The sequence below is a fragment of the Delphinapterus leucas genome, chromosome 6, assembly GCF_059928025.1.
Source record: "Delphinapterus leucas isolate spDelLeu-1000000601 "Yukka" chromosome 6, BTC_Dleu_Yukka2, whole genome shotgun sequence".
Taxonomy (NCBI): Eukaryota; Metazoa; Chordata; class Mammalia; order Artiodactyla; family Monodontidae; genus Delphinapterus; species Delphinapterus leucas.
Genome location: NC_143134.1, coordinates 36,579,390 through 36,589,008, shown reverse-complemented (window position 1 = coordinate 36,589,008; position 9,619 = coordinate 36,579,390).

The window sequence follows — 9,619 nt, the reverse complement described above, 5'->3', positions numbered from 1 at the left end:
ATAGCAAAGATCAATAAAACTAAAATCTGCTTCTTTGAGAAGATCAACAAAATAGATAAACCATTAGCCAGACTCATCAAGAAAAAAAGGGAGAAGAATCAAATCAACAGAATTAGAAATGAAAAAGGAGAAGTAACAACTGACACTGCAGAAATACAAAAGATCATGAGAGATTACTACAAGCAACTCTATGCCAATAAAATGGACAGCCTGGAAGAAATGGACAAATTCTTAGAAATGCACAACCTCCCAAGACTGAAACAGGAAGAAATAGAAAATATGAACAGACCAATCACAAGCACTGAAATTGAAACTGTGATTAAGAATCTTTCAACAAACAAAAGCCCAGGACCAGATGGCTTCACAGGTGAATTCTATCAAACGTTTAGAGAAGAGCTAACACCTATCCTTCTCAAACTCTTCCAAAATATAGCAGAGGAACACTCCCAAATTTATTCTACGAGGCCACCATCACCTTGATACCAAAACCAGACAAGGATGTCACAAAGAAAGAAAACTACAGGCCAATATCACTGATGAACATAGATGCAAAAATCCTCAACAAAATACTAGAAACAGAATCCAACAGCACATTAAAAGGATCATACACCATGATCAAGTGGGGTTCATTCCAGGAATGCAAGGATTCTTCAATATACGCAAATCTATCAATGTGATAAACCATATTAACAAATTGAAGGAGAAAAACCATATGATCATCTCAATAGATGCAGAGAAAGCTTTTGACAAAATTCAACACCCATTTAGGATAAAAAACCTGCAGAAAGTAGGCATAGAGGGAACTTTCCTCAACATAATAAAGGCCATATATGACAAACCCACAGCCAACATCATCCTCAATGGTGAAAAACTGAAACCATTTCCACTAAGATCAGGAACAAGACAAGGTTGCCCACTCTCACCACTCTTATTCAGTATAGTTTTGGAAGTTTTAGCCACAGCAATCAGAGAAGAAAAGGAAATAAAAAGAATCCAAATCGGAAAAGAAGAAGTAAAGCTCTCACTGTTTGCAGATGACATGATACTATACATAGAGAATCCTAAAGATGCTACCAGAAAACTACTAGAGCTAATCAATGAATTTGGTAAAGCTGCAGGATACAAAATTAATGCACAGAAATCTCTGGCATTCCTATACACTAATGATGAAAAATCTGAAAGTGAAATCAAGAAAACACTCCCATTTACCATTGCAACAAAAAGAATAAAATATTTAGGAATAAACCTACCTAAGGAGACAAAAGACATGTATGAAGAAAATTATAAGACACTGATGAAAGAAATTAAAGATGATACAAATAGATGGAGAGATATACCATGTTCTTGGATTGGAAGAATCAACGTTGTGAAAATGACTCTACTACCCAAAGCAATCTACAGATTCAATGCAATCCCTATCAAACTACCACTGGCATTTTTCACAGAACTAGAACAAAAAGCTTCACAATTTGTATGGAAACACAAAAGACCCCGAACAGCCAAAGCAATCTTGAGAACGAAAAACGGAGCTGAAGGAATCAGGCTCCCTGAATTCAAACTATACTACAAAGCTACAGTAATCAAGACAGTATGGTACTGGCACAAAAACAGAAAGATAGATCAATGGAACAGGATAGAAACCCCAGAGATAAACCCATGCACACATGGTCACCTTATCTTTGATAAAGTAGGCAGGAATGTACAGAGGAGAAAGGACAGCCTCTTCAATAAGTGGTGCTGGGAAAACTGGACAGGTACATGTAAAAGTATGAGATTAGATCACTCCCTAACACCATACACAAAAATAAGCTCAAAATGGATTAAAGACCTAAACGTAAGGCCAGAAACTATCAAACTCTTAGAGGAAATCATAGGCAGAACACTCTATAACATAAATCACACCAAGATCCTTTTTGAACCACCTCCTAGAGAAATGGAAATAAATACAAAAATAAACAAATGGGACCTAATGAAACTTCAAAGCTTTTGCACAGCAAAGGAAACCATAAACAAGACCAAAAGACCACCCTCAGAATGGGAGAAAATATTTGCAAGTGAAGCAACTGACAAAGGATTAATTTCTAAACTTTACAAGCAGCTCATACAGCTCAATAACAATAAAACAAACAACCTAATCCAAAACTGGGCAGAAGACCTAAATAGACATTTCTCCAAAGAAGATATACAGACTGCCAACAAACTCGTGAAAGAATGCTCAATATCATTAGTCATTAGAGAAATGCAAATCAAAACTACAATGAGATATCATCTCACACCAGTCAGAATGGCCATCATCAAAAAATCTACAAACAATAAATGCTGGAGAGGGTGTGGAGAAAAGGGAACACTCTTGCACTGCTGGTGGGAATGTGAATTGGTACAGCCACTATGGAGAACAATATGGAAGTTCCTTAAAAAACTACAATTAGAACTACCATAAGACCCAGCAATGCCACTACTGGGCATATACCCTGAGAAAACCATAATTCAAAAAGAGTCATGTACCAAAATATTCATTGCAGCTGTATTTACAATAGCCCGGAGATGGAAACAACCTAAGTGCCCATCATCGGATGAATGGATAAAGAAGATGTGGCATATATATACAATGGAATATTACTCAGCCATAAAAAGAAACGAAATTGAGCTAATTGTAATGAGGTGGATAGACCTAGACTCTGTCATACGGAGTGAAGTAAGTCAGAAAGAGAAAGACAAATACCGTATGCTAACACATATATATGGAAATTAAGGGAAAAAAATGTCATGAAGAACCTAGGGGTAAGACAGGAATAAAGACACAGACCTACTGGAGAACAGACTTCAGGATATGGGGAGGGGGAAGGGTGAGCTGTGACAAAGGGAGAGAGAGGCATGGACATATATACACTACAAAATGTAAGGTAGATAGCTAGTGGGAAGCAGCCGCATAGCACAGGGATATGAGGTCAGTGCTTTGTGACCACCTGGAGGGATGGGATAGGGAGGGTGGGAGGGAGGGAGACGCAAGAGGGAAGAAATATGGGAACATATGTATATGTATAACTGATTCACTTTGTTATAAAGCAGAAACTAACACACCATTGTAAAGCAATTATACCCCAGTAAAGATGTTAAAAAAAAAAAAGAACACACAAAAAAACTGCACCTTAATATATCAGCAGTAACAAAGAGATGTTACTATGTCCCGGACAAAAGAAGGCCTGGTATGCACCACCACCAATTACGAGGGATCCTTGGACTGAGGAAAAAGATCCAACCAGCAAATCCCAAGGAATGGGGACTGCAAACTGATTCCAAACAAATTGGAGAACTATAGCTGCCACGAACAGTTCCAAGCATGGAAACTGGGGGCTGATTGCAAACAGATGGGCAAGTGCAGACTACACTGTCAGCAGTGCCCAATGTGGAATCCAGGGAACAAAATTAGGGGCTAGGGTTTACCGCTCAAAAATATACTGGCAATAACCAAGAGATGTTACTGTGTCCTGGGAATATCCATATGAAAGGCTAGGGCTTTGGCCTCAGGGAGAATCCTCTACCAGCCCAAACTGTCCTGCCCTGTAAAGGAAAGCCAGTTAGATTGGGAGCACAAACGCAAAGAGAATGGAGCTCAAACCAAGAGGAGCTTACCAACAACCTTCAGGAATGGCAAGAAAGACAGGGAACTCAAAGGAGTTGTGGGCACCACACCTGTTCCTCCTTGTCCCAAATGTTATCAGAAATTTGCTTCAGATCCCATCACTGCCACCAATATATTTATCTTTTTCTTTTTAAAAAGATAAGCATTTAATCATAAAATCATCCTGTTAGCAGTACCAATCATAAGAGTGGATTTTAGAAAAGTGCACATACATATTTTTATACAGAACATTTCTGGAGGGATACATATTAAACTGTTAGTGGCCACCTCTGCATGCCACCAATGTATTAAAAATGAAAATTTAACTGAGTAAATTTGAAGATTTACTTTGTATTTTGAATTAATTGGCTTTATTAAACAATTCATGAATCAGGCAGCATCTCATCTGATAGAAAGGGAGATACTCCAACGGGTTACACAACATGGAAGGCTTTTTTTTTTTGGCCATGCCACACGGCATGTGGAAATCTTAGTTCCCCGACCAGGGATCGAACCCATGCCCCGTGCATTGGAAGCGCGGAGTCTTGGCTGCTGGACCACCAGGGAAGTCCCAGAAGGTTTTTATAGTAAGGAGGGTGGGACAAGGAAAGAAAGTCATCATCAAGGGAAACAATGAAAGTTCACTGGAGGAAAGGAAAACTTCAGGTGACAATGGCGTCTCATTGGCTAAACTGCGGAATTTTCTATTAGCTATTTCTATTTTCTATTTCTTGTTGCTGGCCAGGAAGGAAGTCTTCCCTCCTCCAGCTGGGGTAGTAAGGTGGTTGCACTTCCTCTTTGGGGTCAGTAAATGACCTCTTCCTGTTGCGGTAATTGATGATGAGTGACACGGCATGAGAGCTCCCTCTACGGGGGGAGGCTTCCAGACTCCAATTCTAGTTGAGGCTTCCTTTTGTTAACATTCACAGCATGTTTTATTGGCAGGAGGATTCACAATGAGGGAGAAAAGGCCACAAGACTCACCAGAAGGCTCCGAAATTCTTGAGTGGGTCCAAGGGAGGCACAAGGTGGCTGTAGGGTCAGCTGGTGGCTACAATGATCACATGGTTCCCTCTGATGGGTTTGCAGCTCGACCTGGAATAGTGAATAAAAGGGTCAGTTCATCCTATCAGAGAAACATGAAACTGAGATAAGCTTCCCACTGCTCGAAGCATCTTGAGCCTTCAGAAAAGAACAGAGAACATGTCTAAAGGGTTTGGGAACATCAGAGCCATATCTCCTCAGAGTGGGACTCCCAAGGCTCTCCAGGTCTCAGTCCCCGACTCTCCCTCAGTGACAAAGCCTCCCCACCTCTGTCCTTGTCAGCTCAGTGATCCCTAGAGGTCCTGCCTATCCCTGAGGACTTAGGTTTCCATGGAGACAGGTTGGATGAGACCTAGTGATACAGTTGACCAGCCTGATACACAACAGTTCCCACCACCCTGGGGCAGTTGGGCTCAGGGACACATGGCTCTGGACCCCACGTGGAGGGTGTCCTTGCACGCCAGCTGTGCCACAGAAGAGCCAGTAACGCCTGTAGCTGTCCAACAGATTCTCAGGGGGTTTTCCTGGGAGAGCCCTTGGTCATCTGACCTCCTATCCAGGAAGCCCCATGACTTTCTGACTGCTGCCTGTCACGCCAACAACACACCTGTGAAGGTTTTGCTCTGCATGCCCATCTGCCCACCAGGCCCACCCTTCTAGGGACCCAGATGCTAGGACCACACAAATGCTGAAGTAGTGTCCACCTGCCTAAGGTACAGACACCTCTGTATCCATCTGCATGATTTCTACTGGGAATCAACAACATTTATGGGGATTCTCTGGCCCTAAAGAACAGGATAGGAGCAATGCAATGATTCACAATTACCAGGGTCAATGCACATATACAAGGGCCCATAGCCCCAGATGCCTCACTCACAATTCACATGAGTGTCCCATACGTAACCACCGATGCCCAAATATTCTTGCTTCATACATACATACATCCAAACATTCACATCAGTGGTACGCTGGTAAGTGCTTGATAAAAAGCTCTCCAAGAAAGGTGGGAAAGACTTCACTTACGGTATCTACATGGTATAAATATTCCCAGCATGACCAATTTAAAGCTACTCACCTGATATCACTAAACACAGAGCTGGGAAGAGATATGCACAACTGACTATCCCAAGCTAGTATGAACCAGTTCCAGCACATGCCATACCTTTTCCTATGAATATGTGCACAGAATCCACTTACACCGCAAGTAGAACCCTCAACTCCCACCACAGATATATAACCAAAAGGATACCAAATATACATATGTGTTTGTACACACACACACACACATATATATATATATATCCTGAACACACACATACATTTCTACCCTCACCCTGAATAAATACACAAACAGACCACCTCTTACTACCTAAATTTTTACAGGCGAAACCTTACTCACCCTGAATATTCACATTCCACTCTCACAACTATATATACACACACAACATGGGCCTGAAAACAAACATGTGCAACCGATATGCCATCCAGATGTACACACTGAGTACCTAAACACACAGGCTCACCAAGTACACAACCGTCTCATGTGCAATCCCAAAAAAGACCCATATGCAATCCCACAGTCCTAGAATACATATACTCCAGGATTCCTGCACACACACGTAACCTACACAGTCTACTGGTTTCCAAACACACAAACTAAACTCTCACATCCCGCAGAATACATACCCCAAAAGCCCCAGGAACTCAAAAACACACACAGACACAAATAACCTATACTTAGCAAATACAGCTGACCCTTGAACAACGTGGGGGTTAGGGCCAACCCTCCATGCAGTGGCTCTGTGTCCATGGATCCTGCAGTAGTCCTGTAGTATTTACTGAAAAAGAAATCCACTATAAGTAGACCCGTGTGGTTCAAACCCGTGTTGTTCAAGGATCAACTGTACATATAAGTCCACCTCACTAATACTGACAACACACATACAAGCAACACCACTAAATTCTTCAGGCATTACATTTCAAAATAGACACATAGAGGACTCTAAGCCTCCGGATATACTCACAAATCACAAATACACACACCCACAAACTCCTCATGAGTATACACCCCAAATGCTCAGACACACTCAAAACAGAAAAACACCGACAACTTCTGCAGTCTTACTAATACACATACACAATTCTCACACACCTATGGACACACACATGCAAATATTCCTAACCCCTGAACATATGGATCCCCTCCCAAACACTATACATTATGCTACCTCTCCAGAATACAAGCTCCCCACCACTACCCCAACATATAAACTGTATATGTGTGTGTGTGTGTGTGTGTGTATATATATTTCTACCCTCACCCTGAATACATAGACAGACCACCTCTTACGTCTATCAAACACATGTATAAACACCCTAGCATTCTCCAAAGAAATACACTTTGAATACTTCTAACAACTCCATACCTTATGAACAAGCTTTGATAATGCATGCACCTGATGACGGACACACACACGGATTAGAATACACAAGTAAGAAACATGGAAATATCCCCAGCAAACCATTTATGAAACAACTTCCATATATCAACTTATCCCTAGCTATCAGGAGCCAGCTCACACATATACAAGTACAAACAAATACCGGTATCACATATTTCTAATACATATAAATGCAATTGTCCATCTTCCCTGTAGAAACATACAACCCCACCTCTCTATCAGATACACATATCCTCACTTCCGAAAATACATCAATTGTCCATCTTCCCTGTAGAAACATAGAACCCCACCTCTCTATCAGATACACATATACTCACTTCCCAAAATACATAAGCCTAAGAGGCTCCTACTGAAAATTACAAATGCACAGCCTCAGCAAATACTCCTCCAAGTGGCCATGCCCCTTGAATACACACACAAACTCATTTAACACACAACTCTCCACAAGTCCCAAATAGAACCACAATTACCCAGTACACTACAAGTATGCAATAATATCACCCTATACGCCCTTTCTTCCAAATACACGTACAGTACCACACTACTGGCGTATACATAACCCCACATTCCCAACCTCTCACACAGAATTAACTCTGCCATCTTGCAGAATACAGAATCATACAAACACAACATACCTACATATACAACATCCACCAGTCCCATAAAATAGTCACAGACTTGCCCTCTACACATCCAAATATACATAGACAGCTCCTGAAAATGCACACACACAAACACCCCGTAACCATACAACATGGCCTGAATACACAAATGATCAGCCTACATTCCCCAAATATACAAAACAAACAGACTGGACACCCAAAGTAATATACACCACTACTTTTCCTGACATTGCCCTTATGCATATGCAGATAATCCTTCCAAATCCACCATTAGACACACACAAATCCCCAAATTCATAGGAGAAAAGAACACATGTAAACATATTCCCCAAACACCAAATTACAAACACCTAACCACCAACTCCTTGAATATGCCTGCGTCACATCTCAACACCCTCCAAATACAGCACTCACTCTTACACACTCTCACAAAAACACAGGCATGACCTCCCTTCAAAGTCAAATATGCACAGACAAAACCAACCCGCACATTTGACTACATATCAGATTCCCACCAACCAATTAAATATGTACAGACCCCATCTATGCTTGCAAATCAATCATGATTTGACATCAGACTACAAATACGTGTTTAGGACCACATTCAGCAAAGCTGCTCCCATCACTGACAAAAGAATGCAGTTTGAACATAAGTGTTGATTGACGTTTTTATGATAAGAAGGAAGGCACTAGTGAAACTATGAGTGTGTTCCTTCGATCTTCACTCATTTTCCAATCACCTGAGCTACACCTTTGGAACCAGATGAGGGTTTTCAACTCGCAAGAACTTCCCTCTAGCTTGTGTACTCTTCACAACGCGCAGACTAGAACGGCACCTGTTTAATAGCTCGCACACACTATTTACCCCGCACTGTAGGCCCCGCAGCCACTGAACCCTTCATGCAGCCGGCTCCCCACTGGTGCCAATAACCCTGGGGTAAACACCTCAAGGGAATCGAGCTCTATGGGGGCGTGAATCCACATTGTGGGGAGTCTCCTTACACCGACAAGGGCACAAATAACCCACAGGGTGAACAACAGCGCAGAGCGGTGACACCTGAGGGCTGAAAAGTCCCCGTACCCCTTACCTCAGGATTCCTATAATTGACTCGAGAGGCCGCCATGACAGGCCGCTCCCGCGCCGGACGGCCGTTGGGGCCCCACCGTCCGCGCTCGCGCATGCGCTCCTGTCTTCCGGAGCAAACTGCCCCAACAGACGCTGGGAGCCGCTGGAGGACGGCAGTCCGCGTGCCCGAGAGCCCCGCGCCCAGTGGGCGTGCCCAGGATGCAGGCGCGGGGCGCTCGGGCATCTGCTCCAGGAGGTCTCTGCAGGAGAGGAGAGAAATGGAGGGTCGGGCACACTGCGGAACTTAACTGGCGACGCTCCTCGCCGGGAACTTTCGTGACGGTCTCTTCTTCAAACCAGCTCTTGTGAGATGTGCACTCGTGATTTTTATATTGCACACGTGAAACCCATGCACTTAGCTACAAAGAGTTCTGGAGAGCTCCGCTGTAAGCACAGTAGCCTCAAATTGGGGCAAGTGCTTTCATGCCCTTTGGACTGCAGTTCCTTGGTTCTTGTTTATGCCTTTCAAAGAACAGTAGGTGTTTTTCCTAGCAAGCCTGAAGTTTCTGTTAAAGAACAATTCTAGCAAAGAATTTCAGACCTGGGAAACACTCTTAAGATACTGTCTCCTGACTCCGTTCCTAGAGTTTCTCCAACGCATTTACTCTACTAGAATATTTTTTCTCAGTGTATTTAATACATGGAGGTTGTTCAATAAATGTTGATTCACAGGTGTGTCCTTTGTAGGGTTTTGGGTTTTCTTTTAATAATTTTGAGAAAGGGTTGACCATCTGGGTCAATT